This window comes from Leucoraja erinacea, chromosome 2, assembly GCF_028641065.1.
Source record: "Leucoraja erinacea ecotype New England chromosome 2, Leri_hhj_1, whole genome shotgun sequence".
NCBI lineage: Eukaryota > Metazoa > Chordata > Chondrichthyes > Rajiformes > Rajidae > Leucoraja > Leucoraja erinaceus.
This window is the reverse complement of record NC_073378.1, coordinates 130,118,776-130,142,924: the sequence shown is the minus strand read 5'-3', so window position 1 is coordinate 130,142,924 and position 24,149 is coordinate 130,118,776. Positions and strand designations below refer to the sequence as shown.

General features: G+C 46.1%; 1 non-coding gene across 1 annotated transcript; it reads left to right on the top strand.

The window, feature by feature from the left end:
- The first annotated feature begins 1,250 nt into the window (after positions 1–1,250).
- Positions 1,251–1,432, top strand: LOC129693410 (U2 spliceosomal RNA). The gene has a single exon (XR_008722873.1). It is a non-coding gene; the product is annotated as a U2 spliceosomal RNA (small nuclear RNA).
- Positions 1,433–24,149: the final 22,717 nt, after the last annotated feature.

Below are 24,149 nucleotides of genomic sequence, written 5' to 3'. Positions count from 1 at the left end.
CCGTCACAGTGAGGAGGTGCCTGGTGAACTCACTGTGGTGGATGTTAAATTGTGTTCATTGGGTGTTTTTGTCATTTTATTATATGTATGACTGCAATGCAATGAAATTTTGTTCAGACCAAAAGGTTTGAATGACAATAAAGGATACTTTGACTTTAACAATACCTTACACACACTGGGAATAATGTTACTTTTATACCAAGCCAAACTTGTACGTCTTTGGAGTATGGGGGGAGAGAACCCATGCAGGTCACAGGGAGAACGCACAAACTCTGTACAGATAGCACCAGTAGTCAGGATCGAACTCGGGTCTCTGGCGCTGTCCAGCAGCAACACTACCACTACGCAACCATGCTGCCCCTAATTTCCCTGTTGCTACCAATTTAACTCCCCTTCCAATACTCAATCCTGCTGCATTGACAGAGTGAGGCTGGTGGAACAGCACTTCATTGCTTACACCCAACGGTATGAAATGAAACTCTCCAATTATAGTAAACTCTATAAGAAAACCCCCACCCTCTTTTCTCCCCCCACAACTCCCTTTCTGCCCCCCTCCCCAATTTCCCCTGTGCCCCAACTGGAATCACACCTATTTCTCCCCTCTCCCTACCACTCATTCCTATATTCCTTCTTCTGGTTTCACAATTCATAACTCTTCAATCCTTTTTGCTCACACTTTTTTTTGCATCTCCGGCCGTTGTCCAACCATTAACCCCTCCCAACCTTCATCCATTTTCACCTATTACCTGCCATGCTTTGTCCTGCCCCTCCTCTCTTCTACCTTTCATCCCCTCTCCCCCGCAATGTCTGAAGAAGGGTCCCAACCCGAAACGTCGCCTATCCATTTTGCCCGGGGATGCTGCCTGACTTGCTGAGTTAGGCAATGGACAATAGACAATAGACAATAGGTGCAGGAGTAGGCCATTCGGCCCTTCGAGCCAGCACCGCCATTCACTGTGATCATGGCTGATCATCCGCAATCAGTACCCCGTTCCTGCCTTCTCCCCATATCCTCTGACTCCACTATCTTTAAGAGCTCTATCTAACCCTCCAACACTTTGTTTCCTTTGTGGCCGAACTCAGTTTTGAGACAACAAGGCTGTAGCATTCCCAGAGGAAGATGAGGTGACCTTCCTCAGGCTTGTACTGAGCATTGTTTATCGTTGTATTCATTATTACTGTATATACATTGTTCACTGTGCGCTTTGTGTAAACAAGGAATTCCATTGCACCCTGCTATATATGACCATAAATCCTTTCAGCCTTTTAGCTAAGATCAAGCGCTGTATCTGTTCTTATCAGTTTAATATCTGACACGTCCTTTTTCTACGGACCAATTGATTTTTGGATCAGGGAGGTGGAATAGGGGCTTGCTCCATCCACTCCACACATCGACCCAATATTTCAGTGTCTCAGAGAGGGTGGCATGGTGGCGCAGCGGTAGAGTTGCTGCCTTACAGGGCTTGCAGCACTAGAGACCCGGGTTCGATCCCGACTACGGGTGCTTGTCTGTACGGAGTTTGTATGTTCTCTCCGTGACCGCGTGGGTTTTCCTCAAGATTTGCGGTCTCCTCCCACACGCCAAAGACGTGAACGTTTGTAGGTTGATTGGCTTGGCATAAGTGTAAATTGTCCCTTGTATGTGTGTAGGATAGTGTTAATGTGTGGGGATCGCTGGTCGGCGAGGACTTGGTGGGCCGAAGGGCCTGTTTCCGTGCTGCGTCTCCAAACTAAACCAAACTAAAAAGAATCTGAATCAGAACCTGACTTGGTATTCCAAATCAAACATATGCTGGGGGACTGCTGTGAGAGTACCTGTGTTGAGTCCCAGGGGAAACCCCAAGCTTATAGTTGCTTGCTCCTTTAATTCTCCATCAAGAGGCAACTTTGTCCATCGATTCAGTCCGATTATGCCTCTCTTATTTTAGGAAGACAGGGTGGCACGATGGAACAGCTCGTAGAGCTACTGCATCACAGCGCCAGACACCTGGGTTCGATCCTGACCTATCTGATCATGTCTGTGTGGAGTTTGCACGTTCTCCATGTGACAACTTGGGTTTCTATAACACCGGGTGCTCCGGTTTACTTCCACATCCCCAAAAAAACATGTATGTTTTTGTCTGTTAGTTAGCCACTGTAATATTACTTCTGATGTGTTGGGAAGAGATGAGAAATGGGGCCTGTCCCACTTAGGCGATTTTTTAGGTGACTGCCGGCGACTGTCATAGTCGTAGCAGGTCGCCGAAAAACCGGCGACTGGACCCCCCTACGACAATGTCTACGACAATGTCTACAACAACCTACCACCTGGCGCACGTCAAGCTACGGCAAGCTACCGACAACCGGCGGCCCATTAGGACGTCCACCTACGACCACACCTATGACAATCTACGACCACACAGGTGGCAACTTACGACAACCGAAGTCAACGTACTTCCACCCGCGACAAGCTACGACAAGCTACGACCCTGTGTGCAACAACTGAAGACAACTGAAGCGAATTCAGTCACTGGTACCTGTTGCCGGTTGACATAGGTTGATGTAGGTAATCGCTAATGGAATTCACCAAAGTCAGCACCGGCGACAACCTATGTCACCTGGCGACAAGCTACGACAGCACCTACATCAGGAGAAATCAAACTACGCTCATCGGCGTCAACCCACTGTCGCCGACTGTCTCCGAAAATGTTTCAACATGTTGAAAATCCAGCGGTGACCAGAAAGACGCTACGACTCTTTTGGCGACTGAGGAGACTACTCACGACCTTAAATGTAATAACATAGAACTAGTGTTAACTGATGATCGATGAACGGTGCGGACTCAGTGGGCTGAAGGGTTGGTTTCCATGCTGTATCTCTAAACCAAACTAAACAAAACATAACTAATCCTGTGTAGGAAGGAACTGTAGATGCTGGTTTAAACCAAAGATAGACACAAAAAGCTGGAGTAACTCAGTGGGACAGGCAGCATCTCTGGAGGGAAGGAATGGGTGAGGTTTCAGGTCGAGACCCTTCTTCAAAATTCTTCAGACTCCATAATCCTATACTCAGATCTTCTCACTATTGAAAGCCAACACGCTTTCTCAATTGTCTGTGGCTAGTTAGCAGTTAGCTGCGTATTGTTGTCTTGAAGTGATAAACAAACGTTGATTGATTGAAAGATGTAGCGTAGAAGCAGGCCATTCCGGTTCACCGTGTTGTCCACACCCCCCAGCGATCACCCATTCACACCAGTTCTGCATTATCCCACTGTTACCCCCACTCTCACACTGGGGGCAATTTATAGAGGTCAATTAACCTACACAGCTACATGTCTTTGGAATGTGAGATGAATGCAGAACGCCTGGAGAAAACCCTAAACCCCTAAACTAAACTAAACTAAACTAAACTAAACTAAACTAAACATGTAGGAGGGAATTGTAGATGCTGATTTATATCGAAGATCGACACAAAATGCTGGAGTAACTCAGCGGGACAGGCAGCATCTCTGGATATAAGGAATGGGTGACGTTTCGGTTGAGACCCTTCTTCAGACTGAAAAAAACCCAAAACTATCCATGTCCTCCAGGGTTGCTGCCTGACCCACTGGGTTACTCCAGCATGTTGTGCCTTTCCTTGGTAAATTGTCACCTGCAGTTCCTTCTTTCCACCATTTAATATTTTATGTGTTGGCACTCCTCAAAGACATAAAATACGTTGTGCTTCATTTTGACATTCCTCATTGTGCTGTGACTTGATATTTATGTGGTTTGGCTTCAAATGCAATGATAACAGATCCCCGCTGAGTTACGCCAGCTTTTTGTGTCTATCTTACCAAGCTGAATGTTAGTTAAGCTGCATATCTATTACATATGCCATGCCAGGCAGTGGAATGAATGGACAACAATCAGAGCAACCGACAACCTTCCCCAACATAGCTCCATTAGTTTCATAAGTTCAAAAGTCAGGAGCAGAATTAGGTCACTCAGCTCATAGAATGTACTCCACCATGCTAACATGGCTGATTGATGTCATCAGTCATACGGTCATAGGTGATAGGAGCAGAATTAGGCCATTCGGCCCATCAAGCTGATCTATCCCTCCCTCCTAACCCCATTCTCCTGCCTTCCCCACATAACCTTTGACATTCTTATTAATCAAGAATCCGACAATCTCTGGTTTAAAAATATCTAATGGCTTCCACAGATTCACCACCTGCTGACTATAGAAATTCCTCCTCATCCCCTCTGCAAAGGTACATCCTTATATTCTGAGGCTGTTGAACTCTGGTCCGAGACGCTCCCACTAGTGGAAATATCCTCTCCACATCCACTCTATCCAGGCCTTTCACTATTCGGTAAGTTTCAATGAGGTCCTCCCCTCATACTTCTAAACTCCAGCGAGTACAGGCCCAGTGCCGTCAAACGCTCACCATATGTTATCCCATGCATTCCTGGGATCATTCTCATAAACCTCCTCTGGACCCTCTCCAATGTCAGCTCATCCTTGCTCAGATATGGGGCCCAAAACTGCTCACAATACTCCAAAATGCAGTCTGCACAGTGCCCTATGAATCCTCAGCATTACATCCCTGTTTTTATATTCTAGTCCTCTCAAAATAAACGCCGGCATTTCATTTGCCTCACTTACTACCGATTCAACTTGCAAATTAACCTTCTGGGAAACCTGTACCGGCAATCCCAAATCCCTTTGCACCTCCGATTTCTGAATCCTCTCCCCATTTGGAGAATAGTCTATGCCCTTAATTCCTACTACCAAAGTACACAACTGCGCTCTTTGCAGTTTCATCTGCGGAGAGCCTGTGAATCTCGGGCCTATCAGCCCCCTCAGAACCCACAGAGCTCGTCTGCAACCGAGTCTCTCTTGACCCAGCAGGACGGCCTGAAGATGGCTGCTACTTATCAAATTCTTTTTCAATTTTGAAGTACACTATTTCGAGCCTCTGACTGATTGAGTGTCAGTTTTAAAAGTCAATAGGGAAAAGTGAGACCTAGCCTCAAGATAGTACTTCCCCAAACAAGAGGCATATGGGCTCAGATTGACGTTTCTGTGCAACATTTTGCACCAGGCGTTTAATGACTGCATGATACGGCAGAAGCGGCCTAAACCACACATGCGAAATGACGAGAGATCACATTGCAAGATGTGGGCCTTGCTCATAAGCTATATTTTAAATGACCTGTCAAGAAACTACTGGATGTTAACTTGCTGCTGTCCGTACTCCAATTACCCTGGAGTTGATCAATAGTTTCAGAAGGAAGCGGAACAGAGACAAGAAGCAGGGGCAGGCCATTTAAGCCAGCCTGCCATCGCATAAAGTTACACACAAAAAGCTGGAGTAACTCAGCATCTCTGGAGAGAAGGAATGGGTGACATTTCGGGTCGAAACCCTTCTTCAGTCTGATGCTCATCAGAGATGCTGCCTGTCCTGCTGAGTTACTCCAGCTTTTTGTGTCTATCTTCGGTTTAAACCAGCATCTGCAGTTCCTTCCAACACATTGCATAACGTTAGGACAGAGCCTGCACCTCAGGTCCCTATTCCATCTAGGTCCCATGCCTCCTGCTTCATCTGGAGCCGAACAGTCTTTCAATCTCCATTTCTAGTATATGTAATGACTGATCATCCTCTGCCTCAGTACTGGGGAAAGGTGGAGCATCTGCGTAAGATGTATACTCCCCTCCCATCCTGTTGCGTGGGGATTAAAACAATGCCTTGTTTTTTTTAATTTAGAAAATACTCTTTATTAATATTAATAATAACCAATTGCATATCGTATGGATGGACGGAGGAGGCCCTGCAGGGAGTGGCCTGGGACTTGCCTCAGGGCGGCACGGTGGTGTAGCGGTAGAGCTACTGCCTCACAGTGCCAGAGATCCGGGTTCGATCCCAACTACGGGTGCTGTCTGTACGTGGTTTGTACATTCTCCCCGTGACCGCGTGGGTTTTCTCCGCGATCTTCGGTTTCCTCCCACACTCCAAAAACGTCCAGGTTTGTACATTTTTTTGGCTTGGTGTAAATGTAAAATTATCCCAAGTGTGTGTGTAGGATAGTCTTAAGGGCCTGTCCCACTTGGGCGCCATTTGCGCGTTATTAACGCGACATCAGTTACGCGTCACGATGATGATGCGTGCATGGTGCGTGGTGAGGTAGGCAGTGACGCGCACGGCGCCCCAGGATTTTGGGATGTACAAAATCTTCGCTCGCCATCTGCGTGACGTGCAAATGACGCCCAAGGTGGAGAGGCCCTTTAGTGTGCGGCGATCGCAGGTCGGCGTGGACTCGATGGGCCGAAGGGCCTGTTTCCGCGCTCAATCTCTAAAACTAAAAAAACTAAAACCTTAATCGGGAGTCCAAAGACTTTGGACTCTTTGTAAATGGTGCCAAAATATGGCAACTCATCTATGTGTGTTCTGTGCAAAAGGAATTTCACTGTGCGGTGCCCAGTGACAATAAGAATAAGTTGCCTGGCCCTCCGTACTGATCATGAAGGACTGCACCCTTAAGTGAACCAGAGAGAGGAGATGGATGACTCCTAGAAAACTACGTCATGGTAGTTGCTTCATAAAGCACCTCAGGTTATTTGGCTAAGACTTTGGCTATCACTTAGATACAGGCCTTGAGCAAATAGTTTGTGGGGTTTCAGATTGTTCAATGAGTTAATGATGATACTTTATGCGGAATGCTTTGTTCTGCATACAACCTGGTAAAATCATACCTCAGACCTCACCTCTAGAGGCAGTACAACAACATCGCCACGTTTCTGGAGCTGACAAATTTACAAATGTTCACTGAACAGTCCTACCAGTGCCTGTCCCGCCCCCTAGTTGTGCGGGGCTACCCCAGGGCTGGGTCCCCACTTAGCCGGGTCGGGGGGGTAGGTGGGGGAGGGTGACGTTGGGGGGGGGGGGGGGGGGGGGGAGGGAGGCTGGGGAGGGAGGACGCCTTCAACTGAGCTTCTTCCCCACCGAGTCCAGAGTGACTTGAGCATGGACAATAAACAAAGCACAGGAAGACAACATTTGTAGTTGATCATCTTGAACTCATCTAGCTGGGATTGGTGACCTTTAAGATGATAGCAGGCCATTTTCAGAGTGGCCACTCTCTAGTTTTTAATGGGAAATGGCATACAGTTCAGCTCATGGTACCTTTCAAGGATGTTGAGATCCGATTAACAGCAAGTTGACAGCTTGATTTAAAATTCAAAGCCCAATCTTACTTTGTCCCTGGTGTGTGTAGGATAGCGTTAATATGCAGGGATCACTGGTTGGTGCGGACTGTGTGGGCCGAAGGGCCTGTTTCCGCGATGTATCTGTAAAAAAAGGATACAGCAAGGAAACAGGTGCTGAGCCAGCACCAACCAGCGATCACCCCATACACTAACATCTTCCCACACACTAGGGACAGTGCAGAATTTTACTGAAAGCCAATTGACCGACAAACCTGTACACCTTTGGAGTGCAGGAGGAAACCGGGGCACCCGGTGAAAACCCACGCAGTCACGGGGAGAACATACAAACTCTGTACAGACAGCACCCGTAGTCAGGATCGAACCCGGATCCCTGGAGCTGTGAGGCAGCAACTCTACCGCTACACCACTGTGCCGCCCTGGGATTGGTTTAGATTGGCATCATGGTTGACATAGGCATGATGAGTTGAAGGGCCAGTTCCTGTGCTGTACTCTTTTAATGTCCTCCGAGCATTGGCTTGCTGCATTCCAGTGGGCTCCCTGCTCTCCGTCCTTGCACCAATAGCTGGAAGAAAAGGAATAACAGCAAATAATGACATTTGCAAATGGTCTTTACCTCAATGCTTTACAACAAAATTAAATGAAAAATCTCCTTCCCCTTGCATGAGGAAGAGCAAGGCACCTGCATCGTTGAATGTGGGCAATTCAGGACCATGTCCTACTGTTGAAACACTTTGGTTTGGTTTATTATTAATGTCGAATATTGGTGTTGGTCTCTTATTGTACAGAGCCCTCAGATGCAGTGAAAACATTTGCCTTGCGTGTTATCGAGGCCAAATCACACCAGACACCAAGTAGTGCAAAAGAGTATAAACATCAAGAGTTTTATTGTCATATGTCCCAAAACAGAACAATCATTTTTTTTTGCTTACAGCAGCACAACAGAATTGTAAACATGATAGATACTAAATGCCGGATTCTCAGCGGGACAGGCAGCATCTCTGGTGAGAAGGAATGGGTGACGTTTCGGGTCGAGACCCTTCTTCAGAAACATGGTACTCTGCGGACATCATAATGTTGTTGGATGAATTATGGATAATGATCAGTCAGAGAATGGGAGGGTGATTGAAAATCTGATTGATTGGAGCCTGATTAATAACCTTGCGCTCAACATCAGCAAGACCAAGGGCTGATTGTTGACTTTAGACGGGGAAAGCGGAGGATCCATTGGGTGTCAACCTGTCTCCATTGATGATTTGTTGGTGGAAAGAATCAACAACTTCATGCTCTTGGGCCTGCAGATCTCCGAAGCCCTGTCCTGGGAATAGCGTAATGATGCAATCACAAGAGGAGTTGCGTATAGGATCAAAGAGGTCCTTCTGCAGTTGTACAGGGCCCTAGTGAAACCGCACCTGGAGTATTGTGTACAGTTTTGGTCCCCTAATTTGAGGAAGGACATTCTTGCTATTGAGGGAGTGCAGCGTAGGTTTATAAGGTTAATTCCCGGGATGGCGGGACTATCAAATGCTCGGCTTGTATACTCTGGAATTTAGAAGGATGAGAGGGAATTTCATTGAAACATATCAGATTATTAAGGGTTTGGACACGCTAGAGGCAGGAAACATGTTCCTGATGTTGGGGGAGTCCAGAACCAGGGGCCATAGTGTAAGGAAAAGGGGTAAGCCATTTAGAACAGAGATGAGGAATGGCCTACTCCTGCACCTATTGTCTATTGTCTATAAAGTAAGCCCATCAATCTTAGAAGACTGAGGAGATTTGATATGTCATTGCACACTCTTTTGAGCTATTACAGATCTACAGCACCCGCTGAGTTTCTCCAGCATTTTTGTGTACCTTTGATTTTCCAGCATCTGCAGTTCCTTGTTAAATACAGTACAGATCATATTGACTGGCTACATCATGACCTGGCTTGGCATCTTGAACGTTCAGGATTGAAGAGGATTGCGGAGAAAGCTGGACACTGGCCCGCTCCATCACAGGTACTGACCTCCCCACCACTGATGGGATCTACAGGAGGCAGTGCCTCAAAAAGGCAGCCGGCATCATCAAGGGTCCACACCACTCTGGCCACACATTAATTTCATGGCTACCTTCGGAAAGAAGGTCTCGAAATCATGACCATCAGGTTCAAAAATACCTTCTTACCAACAACCATCAAGCTCTTCAACACTACACGGCATGAACCTCAGCAATGAATTATGGGCTGTTTTAGGTTGGACTAAGGACTTCTGTTGTTTTTGCACTAATATTAATTTAATGATTTTTTTGTTTATTCAATATTATCTATGTGAATTGTGTTTACAGGCCATTTATGCTGCTGCGAGCTAGAATTTCATTGTTCCATTGTCGGTACATATGACAATCGATCACGCTCGGCTTAGCTCTTAAGAGTTGTTGGAGTCATGCCAAATTTCTTAAGACTTCTGAGCAAGTTGAGACAAGATTGTGTTTATTTGGCCGTGGCGTCAGTGTTATTGAACCAGGACAGATTGTTGGTGATATTTACACCAAGGAACATGAAGCTCTCGACCATTTCTGCCTGAGTACTGTTGATACAGAGAGGGGTGTGTACTCCACCCAACTTCTTGAAGTCGATCACCAGTTGACCTTCAGGGAGAGGTTGCTGTGTTGACAACTTATTATAGACTCTAGACTTTGGGCTTTTAGACTTTAGAGATACATGCCCTTCGGCACACCGAGTCCGCACCAACCAGTGACCACCCCGTACATTAGCACTATCCTACAGACTAGGAACAATTTACAATTATTTTACCAAAGCCTATTAAACTACAAATCTGTACATGTTTGGAATGTTGGAGGAAACCAGAGCACCCGGAGAAAAGCCACACGACAATGGGGAGAATGTGCAAACTCCGTACTCCGTAGTCAGGATCGAACCTGGGTCGCTGACGTTGTAAAGGCAGCAACTCTACCGCTGTAAGGCAGCAACTGAGCCGCCCCCTGCATCACTGAGCTGCCCATAGCTTGTAGCCATGGAAGATTCATTTTTAAGGAGGTGTTCAGTAGAAAATATTTATTAAAGCACAAATAACAGGAAGCTTTTACGCGATAATTTCAATGAGTTGCAATGTAACTGGAAAATATGCATGTACGGAAAACACAAAGGTCACTTTAGCATGAAGTGAAGTCAAATTGGTGAAATGCAATGTTATCATATATTCAAAGGGCTACTTTGAAACCTAGCAGGCATAGATACAGTTCACTCTATGACTCATGTTACCAGCTAAGCAGCTTATCCCTAAAGGTAAATTCAAGGCAGAAAAAAGGGAAAAGATTTGCATTTATGTTGCTTGTTTCCAAACTTAGGACAATCTGGAACACTTTTCACTGCAGTGTCATAATTTAAGGTACATGGAAGTGAAGTCGATAACAAATGATGTTTCCAGTCCGAAGAATGAATGAATGAAAACTTTATTGTCATTCAGATATACACCTAGACACAGTGCACCTTGAACGAAATTTCGTTGCATTTTACTCTCCAAAATCAAGTAATAGTTAAAAGTTCTAGGTGCGTCCATAAAAATGCCTCATGTGCATGGTTCTGTAAAATAAATATATATAAAAAAGTTTTTAAAAAGTTACGATATTTAAAAAGTTCTAGCCTCGGTTTTGTTGATTGTTCAGTAATCTTATGGCCTGGGGAATGAAGCTGTTGCAGAACCTGGTTGTCCTGCTGTTCATGCTGCGGTACCTCCTCCCAGAGTTAAGCAGTATGAACAGTCCAAATTGTGGGTGTGTGGGGGCTCTGATAATGCCCTTAGCTATAATCAGACAGCACTTGTACCCCATGTCCATGATGGAAGGAAGAGAAGTCCCAATGATTTTTTCCGCTGTCCTCACCACTCTCTGAAGGCACTTCCAGTCCGCAGCTGTACAGCTGCCGCACCACGTAGAGATGCAGCGGGTCATGACCGACTCAATTGTGCTTCTGTAGAAAGTGGCGAGGATGGGAGGGTGGAGGTGTAAACTTCTCAACCTGTGGAGGAAGTACAACCGCTGCTGTGCCCGTTTTGCCAGAGATGTGATGTTTGTGGACCAGGTTAAGGTGTCCGTTATATGCGTCACGACCAGGTTAAGGTGTCCGTTATGTCCGTCCGAAGAAGTGTTCCAACCAAAAATGCAACTTGTTCCTTTTCTCCAGCGATGCTGCCTGACCCGCTGAGTTACTCCAGTACTTTGTGTCTATATCGGGCATAAACCAGCACCTGCAGTTCCTTCCGACGCATTCTGTACTTAGTCCCGGGACTGATGAGCGCCAATGTGCCAAACCCTTCTTCACCATCCTATGTACCTGCTACGCCACTTGCAGGAAGGTAGGTACCTGTACTCCTAGATCTCTGCACTGCAACACCCTTGAGGACACAACCATCCTGCCCTGCTTTGACCTCTCAGAATGCAACACATACTTATCTGAATTGAATTCCATTTACCAGTCCTTGGCCCGCTGGCTCAGCTGATCGAGATCCTGCTGTAAGTTTTGATAACCATCGTCATTGTCCACAATGCCACTTGTTTTAGTGTCTTCTGCCTCATCCAAGTCGTCCATATAGATTTTTTGAAATCGAAATGAACTTTATTCAAAAAATAAAATATGTAAGTAAAAAAAATGTACTAAACAAGAACTGCGTCAAAAATTCTTCTGACGTTCTCGGAGGCCATTAATTTGCGTCAGATCACAGAGTTCACAAATGTTTTACCCGACACCCTTGCCATTCATGTGGCCCCCCGGGGCGATATCCCACCCCTTGTTTGAGGGGCGTCTCCAGCACACCCTGCCCCCCCCCCCCCCAATGTGCAGCAGCGGAAGAACCCTAGACTGTGGTCCTCCCCCACAGAGCCTTGGTGTTGGCTGCGCCGAGCTTCAGTTCGCCCCTCAGCACGTACACCCGCTGTCTGGAGCGGGCCAGTCGGCAATATTCACCGACGGACGTCTCACCCTGCTGGGAGGTTAACAAGTTTTGGGCCGACCAAAGAGCGCCTGACAAACAGCAGGTAGACAGTAACTCATCGGGACAGGCAGCATCTCTGGAGAGAAGGAATTGTGACATTTTGGGTCGAGACCCTTCTTTTTTTTTAAATATATTTTATTTTATTAGAAGTAAGTAATACATCTCATGTACAATACATAATACATTTCATGTACAACTTCTTTTTTTTTTGTTACATTGAAAAAAGAATAGAATAAGAAAAAGAAGTTAGATAGTAAAGGATAGAAAGATGTGAAATATATAGTGTGTGAAGAAAGAAAACGAGTGAATGAAGAAAGTTGAGAGAGAAAATAGAGAAAAGAAAATAAAATAAAAAAGAAAAGGAGATCATTATTTAGAATCTTGACCAACCCTCGTCCAGTCCTGAAACAGTTATTTTTCACAATTGTGTTGCACCATATGATTCCAAAAAAACGACGAATGGAGACCAACTCGTTATGAATTGGTCTGATTTATCCATTAGGAGGAATCGCATTTCCTCAAGATGAGCGGTGTCCAATGTACTTGCAATCCACATTTTAAGCGTTGGTATTGAGGTAGAGACCCTTCTTTAGACTGATCTGAAGAAGTCTGAAGAAAGGTCTAGACCCGAAACGTCACCCATTCCTTCTCTCCAGAGTTGCTGCCTGTCCCGATGAATTACTCCAGCATTTTGTGTCAATCTTGGATTTTAAACCAGCACCTGTAGTTCCTTCCTACACATTTTGTCTGACAAACAGCAATGGGCGCAGGACTGATCGCTGAGACACACCACCAGTGACTGGCCTCTTGTGAAACCCTGGCTGATGTTTGGGACAGTGGGCTACAAAAGGATCACAGGATTGCTAGCTACAGTGGAACTCAAGACTTATTTCTGTATTTTTGTCTCTTCTGTGGAGTTTCCTGTGAACTAATGTCAGGCAGCCAGGCATCATGGAGAAACACCTCCAAGTTACTGAATGGTGTGTGGATTCATCCCATCACAGAACGATTCCAGCACCACAGATCGCAATAGAACTCCTTTGCAGATTAGAGCGGGCATCCCAAATTTACTCAGACGTACCCTCCCCTCGTTCTTCATTTAGTTTCCCGACCTTGTGAAGGGAGTGAATTGAGAGCAAGTGGCTCTGCGTGTAATACATTTCATTGAGTCTACTTGACAGAACAAGTCGGGCGGATCCCAGGAAGTAAAAATAGGACTTCGAAACTGTGATGGCAAGTTTGATGTGATCGCTCGTAAGATCTTAAACAGAACAATCTTCAGCCAGTGAACAGATGCACGCGGGGGAACGGACATCGTGCATCTCAAACAATGCAAATGAAACACTGTTGCTCAGGTAATAGGTTGGGCAGTTCTAAAATCCCCATGCATTTGTCCAAGTCTTCTGGCATTTTATTATTTGCATCTCCCCCACTCCAAGAACTATACTGTAACTGTGATAAAGACTCACCCAGCCTGACAACACGTGTGTCACTTATCCCGGGCATGTGTGCCTGTTGTTACTGGGATACCCAAAACCTCTGCAAATGTACAGAATGAATGGTCATTAGGTTTATGAGCCAGCAGAGACTAAGTCATTAGGTCATAAGTGATAGGAGCAGAATTAGGCCATTCGGCCCATCAAGTCTACTCCGCCATTTAATCATGGCTAATCTATCTCTCCCTCCCAACCCCATTCTCCTGCCTTCTCCCCACAATCCCTCACACCCGTACTAATCAAGAATCTATCTATCTATCTCTGCCTGAAAAATATCAATTGCATTGACCTCCACCGCATTCTGTTGCATAGAATTCCACAGATTCACCACCTTCTGACTGAAGAAATTCCTCCTCATCTCCCCCCAAAAGGAACATCCTTTAATTCTGAGGCTATGACGTCTGGTCCTAGACTCTCCCACCAGTGGAAACATCCTCTCCGCATCCACTCTATCCAAGCCTTTCCTATTCTGTATGTTTCAATAAGGTCCCTCGTCATTCTTCTAAGCTACAGCGAGTACAGGAACCAGTGCCATCAAACACCCACTCATTCCTGGGATAATTCTTGTTTAAACCTCCCCTGGACCCTCTCTGGAGCCAGCACATCCTTCCTCAGATACGGTGCCCAAAATTGCCCACAATTGTTCTACACAGACTATGGACACTTACAGTATTGAAGGAGAATTAGCAACACTGGAGTACAACAGTTGCAATTCCCTCCCTGGCCGTAATCTCAGTTCTCTTCAGTTCCCAACAAAGAGCTTCAGCTATTTGTCTTGAACAAGATGACCATCCCCACATCACCATATGTGACTCCCGCACGGAGGACTGCTTCAAAATCTTTTTGTTCTTTCAACTAATAAAGCCTAACAAGCAGCAAATTCTGACGTTAGAATACGGTTACAGCTGTGAAATATAGAAAGAGTCCATAATTAGGTTTCTAGGAACTTGCAGTCTCGGGAGAGGCCGAGTCGGGAACTCCAAAACCGCACGACGTTCGACTAGCAGTTCCGAACCGCAGTAGATCGCCCGGCGCGGGGAAGCTGAAATTCCCCCCGATGCAGGATCTTGATCGCCCCGACGAGGAGGCCCACCGCTGTCTATGGGAGTAACATTGTCCCGTCAATGGAAGGTTAGAGGCCCCCGACCGCTGGAGGCCAAAGAAGGGAAAAGATTGAACTTTTTTTCGCCTTCCATCATAGAAGCATAGAAAATAGTAGGAGTAGGCCATTCGGCCCTTTCGAGCCGGCATTCAATAAGATCATGGCTGATCATCCAACTCAGTATCCTGTACCTGCCTTCTCTCCATACCCCCTGATCCATTTAGCCACAAGGGCCCCATCTAACTACCTCTTAAATATAGCCAATGAACTGGCCTCAACTACCTTCTGTGGCAGAGAGTTCCAGGGACTCACCACTCTGTGTTTGAAAAATGTTTTTCTCATCTCGGTCCTAAAGGATTTCCCCTTTATCCTTAAACTGTGACCCCTTGTCCTGGACTTCCCCAACATCGGGAACAATCTTCCTGCATCTAGCCTGTCCAACCCCCTAAGAATTTTGTAAGTTTCTATAAGATCCCCCCTCAATCTTCTAAATTCTAGCGAGTACAAGCCGAGTCTATCCAGTCTTTCTTCATATGAAAGTCCTGACATCCCAGGAATCAGTCTGGTGAGTAGTGAGGAATGTGTAGGAGTCACTGTGGTGAATGTCTGTGTTAAAATGTATTTTGTTGCTTTTTATTAGTATGACTGACTTGGCAAATTAAATTCCTCGTATGTTGCATAACATATTTGGCTAATAAAGTATAATTATGATTATGGTTATGATTATTATGATTAATTAATAAATTACATAATTACTGTCGTCTATTTCGCAAAAACATTTTTTTTCAGTTCTTGTTGATTGTGAAATGGCCATTTTTCAGAAGTATTAGTATCATAAGCAGAAGAATATTTTGTTTTATTGCTAATTTCTGCAAATCTTTCACACGGAATAAAAATGCACCACGTAGTAATTCGATGTAGAAATTAAACCATAGAGTGTTTCTTAATGATGGATATATATTGAACAATTTCCACAGTGCAAACAAAAAGCTGAGTTTGGAATGTTTATCTTCCATTGTATCTATTTTTATTACAATGGGTTTTTTTTTGGATGCATTCAATCATGAGAAGTGAATAGAGCAGTCGAAGTAATCTTGGTCATGTCCAACACTTCTGAATCCAAATGGCCTGCTGGGCCATTTCAGTGAGTAGACAACTCTACTGCCATGGGTCCAGTCATCCATCATGGCAAACTGGTGAAGCATGGCACATCAGCAGTCAAGCATAGACACAAAATGCTGGAGTAACTCAGCGGGTCAGGCAGCATCTCTGGAGAGAAGTCTGAAGAAGCGCCTCGCCACCCATTCCTTCTCTCCAGAGATGCTGCCTGCCCTGCTGAGTTACTCCAGCACTTTGTGTCTATCTTCGGTGTGTACCAGCATCTGCAGTTCCTTCCTACACAAGAGTCAAGCATGTTTGCCGTGTGTATCGGGACGGGAACAATGAGAAACACGCTTGCTGCAGGTTTATAGGCACATTAGACACAACAACGTAAACAACAAAAATATACAATAAATGATCTGTTATTCTGAATGCACCAGACCATTATGTTGCAGGCAAAGCAGGCAGTGCAAATGTAATGAGGCAAGATCCATAGTAGTTTAGTTTAGATTAGAGATACAGTGTGGAAACGGGTGCTTCGGTCCACCGAGTCCGCACCGACCAGCGATCCCCGCACATTAACACAAGCCTACACACTGGGGACAATTTACACTTATAGCAAGTATACAAACTGAAGCAAATTAACCTACAAACCTGTACGCATTTGGAAGCCTGGGAGGAAACCAAGGATCTCTGAAGGCCCACCCCTCTCACCAGCTGCTGCTTCATCCTGTTAGCCGTCGCTTTGTCCACTCAGCCTCTCCACCGCCCCCACCTCCTCCTTCTCCCCTCACTTTGTCCATTCCGCCGTCCATTCCGCCGCTCCCTCTTCCACCACCCCTTCCTCCGCCTGCTCCTTCTCCCGTACAGTCACCTCCATCTTCCAAGGTGGAGCATGTCAGCGACTGCAGTGGGGAAGGTAGGAGGAGGAGGTGGTGGTGGAAGGGGGGTGGGGGGTTTGGCCGAGTGGACAAAGCGATGGCCAACAGGTAGAAGCGGAAGTCGGTGAGAGGAGGGGGGGGAGCCACACGGTGACCAAGTGCGTCCTGTCAATGGGGGCGGCCTGAAGAAACATTGTCGGCCAAGAGCTACAATGTGAACTGCAACAAAAGCCACGGCAACTAGACAGCGCGGCAGCTGGTGAAGAAGGGGTCGCTGGTACACCTTGTGAGTCTGGGGTGGTGCGGGCAGCTGTCGGTGGCTATCAAAATCCATTACTAAGAAGATAGACACAAAATGCTGGAGTGACTCAGCGTGTCAGTCAGCATCTCTGGGGAGAAGGAATGGGTGACGTTTCGGGTACTGAAGAGAAGGAATGGGTGACGTTTCGAGTATTGGAGAGAAGGAATGGGTGATGTTTTGGATTCTGGTGAAACATCCAGTAAAACAAAGATCCTTCAGAATTCCACTACATTCCTGGCACTTTCTGCTGTGTCGCCTTCATCATTGTGTTTGTTGTTGCATCTTTACCACTGTTTACTCCATGAGCTTCATGCAAACAAGGAATCTCATTGTCCGCTGGTGGATTTGACAATAAACTAATCTGAATCTGAATCTGCATCTGAATTTCTTCTTTAAACTTTAGACTCTACTTGAGAGTTGAGAGATACAGTGCGGGAACAGGCCTTTCGGCCCACCAAGTCTGTGCCGACCAGCACTCACCCCGTACATTAGCGCTAACCTATATACGATGGACAATTTACAATTTTACCGAAGCTGATTAGCTTACAAACCTGCACGTCTTTGGAGTGTGGGAGGAAACCGGAGCAACTGGAGAAAACTCATGCAGTCACAGGAGGAACGTACAAACTCCGTACAGACAGCACCTGTAATCAGGATCAAACACGGGTCTCTGGCGCTGTAAGGCAGCGACCCGACCGCCGCGCCACTGTGTCACCCTCTCGTGCTACCATATCATTCCTCTGGTGTGGTAACTAGAACTACGCACAATATTTCAAGTGTGGCCCTACCAAAAACTTATACAGCTGCCATGTGATGCCCCAGTTCAATAGCCTTGCATATGAAGGCACGTTTAACACCTTATTTACTAGTGTCACCATTTTCAGGAAGCTTTGGATTTGTATCCTAAATTCTGTCAGTATGGTTCCCGATGTTTACTGTAAATGTCAGGTGAGAAACAGCTGACATAAAATGCATTACCACACATTTGTATGGATTACATTCCATCTGCCACCACTCCAGACTAATTTGTGTCTGATTTATGTCCCTCTGTATTCTCAAGCAACCATCCTTGCTGTCTCATATTTTATTTTACAAAAATTTAATATTAGAAGTAAGTACAATACAGTGGTACCTTTTTTCAGGTGCCAAATATATGTTGGCACGTTACACTCTATGTACAGCTTCATTCAGGTGTCCAGGAAGAACAATCTTCCTGGACAGGCTAGATGCAGGAAGATTGTTCCCGATGTTGGGGAAGTCCAGAACAAGGGGTCACAGTTTAAGGATAAGGGGGAAATCTTTTATGACCGAGATGAGAAAAACATTTTTCACACAGAGAGTGGTGAATCTCTGGAATTCTCTGCCACAGAGGGTAGTTGAGGCCAGTTCATTGGCTATATTTAAGAGAGAGTTAGATGTGGCCCGTGTGGCTAAAGGGATCAGAGGGTATGGAGAGAAGGCAGGTACGGGATACTGAGTTGAATGATCAGCCATGATCATATTGAATGGCGGTGCAGGCTCGAAGGGCTGAATGGCCTACTCCTGCACCTAATTTCTATGTTTCTATTTTTTTCTATATTTTTAAATGAGAGAGAGAAAAAGAGAATAGGCAATAGAGAGTAAGAAAAAACATGTGATGCATAGTGTGTGAGAAAATCTACAACAGACTTAGGCAACCATCACTGCTACTGTATCTACAGCATAAACCTTGATGGACCAGATACCCTTTATTCAGTCTGAAGAAGGGTTTCGGCCTGAAACGTCACCTATTTCCTTCGCTCCATAGATGCTGCTGCACCCGCTGAGTTTCTCCAACATTTTTGTGTACCTTCGATCTTCCAGCATCTGCAGTTCCTTCTTGAACCCTTTACTCTTGACTTACTTTTGTATTCTCTTGATTGTGACAATGGCAGAGAAAAAAATCAAAACAATTCAATGCTATAAAACTTGTTTACATTTTTAGATTTATTGAATATGCTACTGCTTTTGAGTAATATGCAATGCAGGTGTGATTTCTTTGCTCAGGTCTGAAATTATTTGAAGATTATTGTTCAATGAATCCTCCAAGATTATTGAAGATTAATGGCTTTGAAGAAAACGAGTGGCCATGCACAGAGCAATTGTTTATACACCGACCTACAATCTACCATGATCAGATGCGACCAGTCTACAGCACATTAACATGAGATGTTTACACATATCACCATTCAGAATGAGAGAGAGAGAGAGTTAATGGGAGAGAGGGAAAGAGAGAGAGAGAGGAGGAGAGAGAGAGAGAGAGGGAGAGAGAGAGTAAAAGCGAGAAGAAAGGAAACTTTGTTCCTTTCCTTGTATTTTTCCGTACTTCTCATAGCTTAGTTTTGTGTAAGTAGCATTTGGTGCAAAGAGGCTATTAGCAGTTTCATTTCTTTAACAAACCGATTATTCTAAAATAGCAGTGACCACATCAGGCTATAAACCACAACAACCTTCAATTAGGCTGAAAACTTTATAGACTTGGAGGCATTATTTTCTATACTTTGCACTACAATTATCTATTTATTTGCCTGTTTGTTTCTCATGTGTATATGGTACTTTTTTCTTGTTTATTATGGATTTTACAGTGTACTTTGATGAAGGATCTCCAGCCAAAACTGTCACCTATTCCTTTTCCCCAGAGATTCTGCCTGACCCGTTGAGTCACTCCAGCCTTTTGGGTCTGTCTTCAATTAAAACCGGCATCTGCGGTTCCTCCCTACACACCTCTGTTGTGCTACTGCAAGTAATGGGATTGTCCCACTTAGGCGATTTTTCAGATGACTGCCGGTGACTACCAAGTCGTAGCAGGTCGCTGAAAAACTGGCGACTGGAACGGCGACTGTCAGAGTGGAACACACACACACGTCACTTCCTTCACCAGCCAGTTATGCAGGCAGGGGACAGGGCAAGCGGGGGGAGCGCCGTCTGAGTGAAATTCACACAGTGCAAAGTCAATGTGATACAGACACACACACACGATGAACAGGAAGGCTAGCGCTGTAATTAAGACGGTGAAAGCACAGTGTACGGGAAGGGTCACTTAAGTCCTTTAAAAGAGGGGGAGGAGGGGAGAGGGGGGAGACGGGGTGAGGAGAAGGAGCGGAGACAACTTGTAAGAAACATAGCTCCAGACGGCATCGCTCTCAGGATCTGAGGTCCACACAAGCTTCTCCACCACAACAAGGTGACAATCCATGGAGAAGACTAGTTCTATGTAATCCCACATTCCAGTCCACTCCCTACACACTGAGGGCAATTGACCTACAAACCCGACGTGGGGGGAAACAGGAGCACCCGGAGGAAAGCTACATGGTCACAGCGAGAACGTGCAAACTCTACACAGACAGCACCTGAGGTCAGGATCGAACCACTGTGCGGTTGGTGGAGCCAGGTTAGATAGTAAAGGGCCGGTCCCACGGGCATGCAACTCCATGCGGCAGACGTGACCTAACGTGGTCGCTTGAGCCGTACGGCCTCGCGGGGCCGGTCCCACTTCGATCGCTGGATCCGTATGGAGTTGCGCGGAGCTGGTCCCGACATCGCGCGGGGCTCCGAAAAACTGGCAATGTTCAAAAATTCCGCACGGCAACGGCCTGCCGGCCCGCAGCCGCATTAAGGCCGTACGCACTGCCTCGACGGGCGTACGCACCGTCTCTACGGGCGTACGCACCGTCTCTACGCCGTACGCACCGTCTCTACACCGTACGCACCGTCTCAACGCCGTATGCAGAGTCTTGACGCCGTACGTCACGCGCGAACATCCCGCGGACTTCGCTCGAACTTCACGTCACTCACTCGACCTCCGCGCGGCCCCCACTCCCGGTTTGGTCGCGCTCGCCACATGCAGGTAACATGCTCGTGAAACAGGCTCTTTAGGCAATTCCCATCACTTTCACCAACTATTTGCATTTGAGTTTGTGGACAGGTAAATGAATCTTTACGTGCAGGCACAGTGCACTATGCAGGACAAGAAATATGAGGAGTACAACTCTCAGCAGCCACAAGAATCATAGTGATTAATGCAATAGACTACTACTGCCCGAGGAGCATAAGGAAAATATCAGAGAAGGAATTAGGTTTAAGGTGAAGGGGGAAAGATTTACTAGGAACCTGACGGGCATCTTTTTTTTACACAAAGGGTGGTGGGTGTATGGTACGAGCTGCTGGAGGAGGTAGTTGAGGCAGGGACTTTCCCAATGTTTAAGAAACATTTAGACAGGTACATGGATTGGATAGGTTTAGAGGGATATGGGCCAAACGCAAGCAGGTGGGACTAGTGTAGCTGGGACATGTTGGCCGGTGTGGGCAAGTTGGACCGATGGGCCTGTTTCAAAGTTGTATCTCTCTATGACTATGACTCCAAGTTGAAACAATGATGTATCGGAAACAATGATCTATCGGAAATGGGGCATTTTTTTACCACCGTTGTCAAGTTTAGTTTAGTTTAGAGATACAGCACGGAAACAGGCCGTTTGGCCCAAGGGTGGGGTGGGGGTGGTGTGAGTCCAGGTCTGGCACAGGGAAGGGAGGGGGAGGGGGAAGAGGGGATTGTGAGGTTACTTGTAAGGTTACTGGTATACCGGCAATGCCTCTCAGCCAGGACATAGAGGATGAAATTTGCAGGACATGTACTCACAATGTCACCAGAACGTGCACCTAAGATAGCAATGACATGGCAACCTGACGGAAGAAGGAAAAGTGGCCGACCAAAGCTCACATGGAGGCGAACATTCCAGAAGGATTTGGAAGCCCGGGACTCTAACCTATCGAGGGTGGAAGACGTCGCACATGACCGAACAGAATAGCGAAAGCTTGCTGCCCAATGCACTCAACAGTGTGGGAGGAACTAAGTCTAAGAAAGTGTGAGGTGACTTAAAGTTGTCGAATTCAATGTTCATGCTGTTAGGTTGTTAGCCATCCAAGCGGAATAAGAGCTGTTGTTCTTCCATTTTGTGGGTGGCCTCACTCTGGTGATGGTGGAGGCCTAGAGCAGAAAGGTGAGTGTGGGACTGGGGAGGGGAGTTGAAATGGTTGGCAACCGGCAGCTACCATAGGCCTTGTCGGTCCGAATATAAGTGTTCGGCGAAACGATTGAGAGAGATGCTGATATTGGTCCACTTATTCCGTGAATCCTAGGACTCGGGTCCTTGAAGTATGGAAGTGTAGTTGGCAGTTCTATCGTGACTAATTGTGAGGCAGATTGAAATTCAAAATCGGAAGAATGCAGATTTGGAATGTTTTGATCTTGCAGATGCAGAGGTACAGAGCAGGAAACGCATGAAAAAGAGTAAGGGTGAAGGTTTTAAAAGAGGTTTAGTTTCATTTTTAGTTCATGGATACAGGGCGGAATCAGGCCCTTGGGCCCACCGAGTCCGCACCAACCAGCGATCCCCACACACTAACACTATCCGACACACATTCCTGACAATTTACAATTTTACCAAGTCAATTAGCCAACAAACCTGTATGTCTTTTGAGTGCGGGAGGAAACCAGAGCACCCGGAGAAAACCCACGTGGTCACAAGTAGAATGTATAAAACTCGTACAGACCAGTCGTCAGGATTGATCGCGGGTCTCTGATGCTGTTAGGCAGCAACTCTACCGCTCCGCCAGCCTGCTACCCTTTTTAGTTGAACAAAAATCCCACAGTGTTTTCCCATTTCAGTACATACTGTACGTACATGTGGGTTTCAAAGTTCTAGTGCTGCATCACACTGACTTGTGTGATTGATGCCTTTTTCTGTGAGTCCAGACTGACGTTCTGATGACCTACAAGTAGCTCTTGAGTCACCTTCAGAATGTTGACAGGGGTGTTGCTTGCCCAGGATCCAATATAGGTCAGCAAATACATAGGTGATGTGTAAAGAGAATTTGGTATAAGTTCCAGAATGGAAAACAGATCTCTCGATGACAGATCAATATATGGGCAGCATGGTGGCACAGCTGTAGAGTTGCGTCAGAGGCCCGGGTTCAATCCTGCTATCAGTTAGGTTTAGTTTAGTTTGCAGATGCAGTGCAGAAACAGGCCTTTAGGCCCACTGAGTCCGCTCTGACTTTAACACTACCCTACACACACCAGGGACAATTTACACTTGTACTGAACCAATTAACCTACAAACCTGTACGTCTTTGGAGTGTGGGAGAAAACCAAAGATCTCAGAGAAAACCCACACGGTCACGGGAAGAACGTACAAACTCCGTACAGACAGCACCCTTAGTCGGGATCGAACCTGGGTCTCTGGCGCTGCAAGCGCTGTAAGGCAGCAACTCTACTGCTGCGCCACCTCTACCGCTACGCCACCGTGCTGTCTGTACAGAGTTTGTATGTTCTCCCCGTGACCTGCGTGGGTTTTCTCCGGATGCTCCGGTTTCCTTCCACACTCCAAAGATGTACAGGTGTATGTAGGTTAATTGGCTTTGGTAAAAATTGTAAATTTCCCCGAGCGTGTAGGATGGTGCTAGTGTACGGAATCGCTGGTCGGCGCAGACCCAATGGCTCGGTGTCTCTCTATGCATAGATATATAGATTTTGAAATATAGAGTTGACAAAATCACAGGAGGAATGTATAATCGGCCCCACAGGGGACTGTGGAAAAAGCAGGCAAACATTATTTTTATCTCAATCCTCCTTGACAGCAAAGCACCACTGCAAGTCATAAAGTCATCGAGCACAGCGTACTATAAATTCTTGCGTTTGTATGTCTGGGGCAGGCAGAAAGTATGTTGTTTAGTTTAGTTTAGAGATACAGCGCGGAAACAGGCCCTTCGGCCCACCGAGTCTGTGCCGACCAGCACATTAACATTGTCCTACATCCACTAGGGACAATTTTTACATTGACCAAGTCAATTAACCTGCAAATGTTGAAACCAACCCAAGTGACAAAGGTAAGAGATGTAACTCTTGCAATGCCCATCATTCTTGAAGCAAGTTAAGAATAAGGGGTAGGCCATTTAGGGCTGGGGTGAGGAAAAACGTCTTCACCCAGAGAGTTGTGAATCTGTGGAATTCTCTGCCACAAAAGGCAGTGGAGGCCAATTCACCGGATGTATTCAAGAGAGAGTTAGATATAA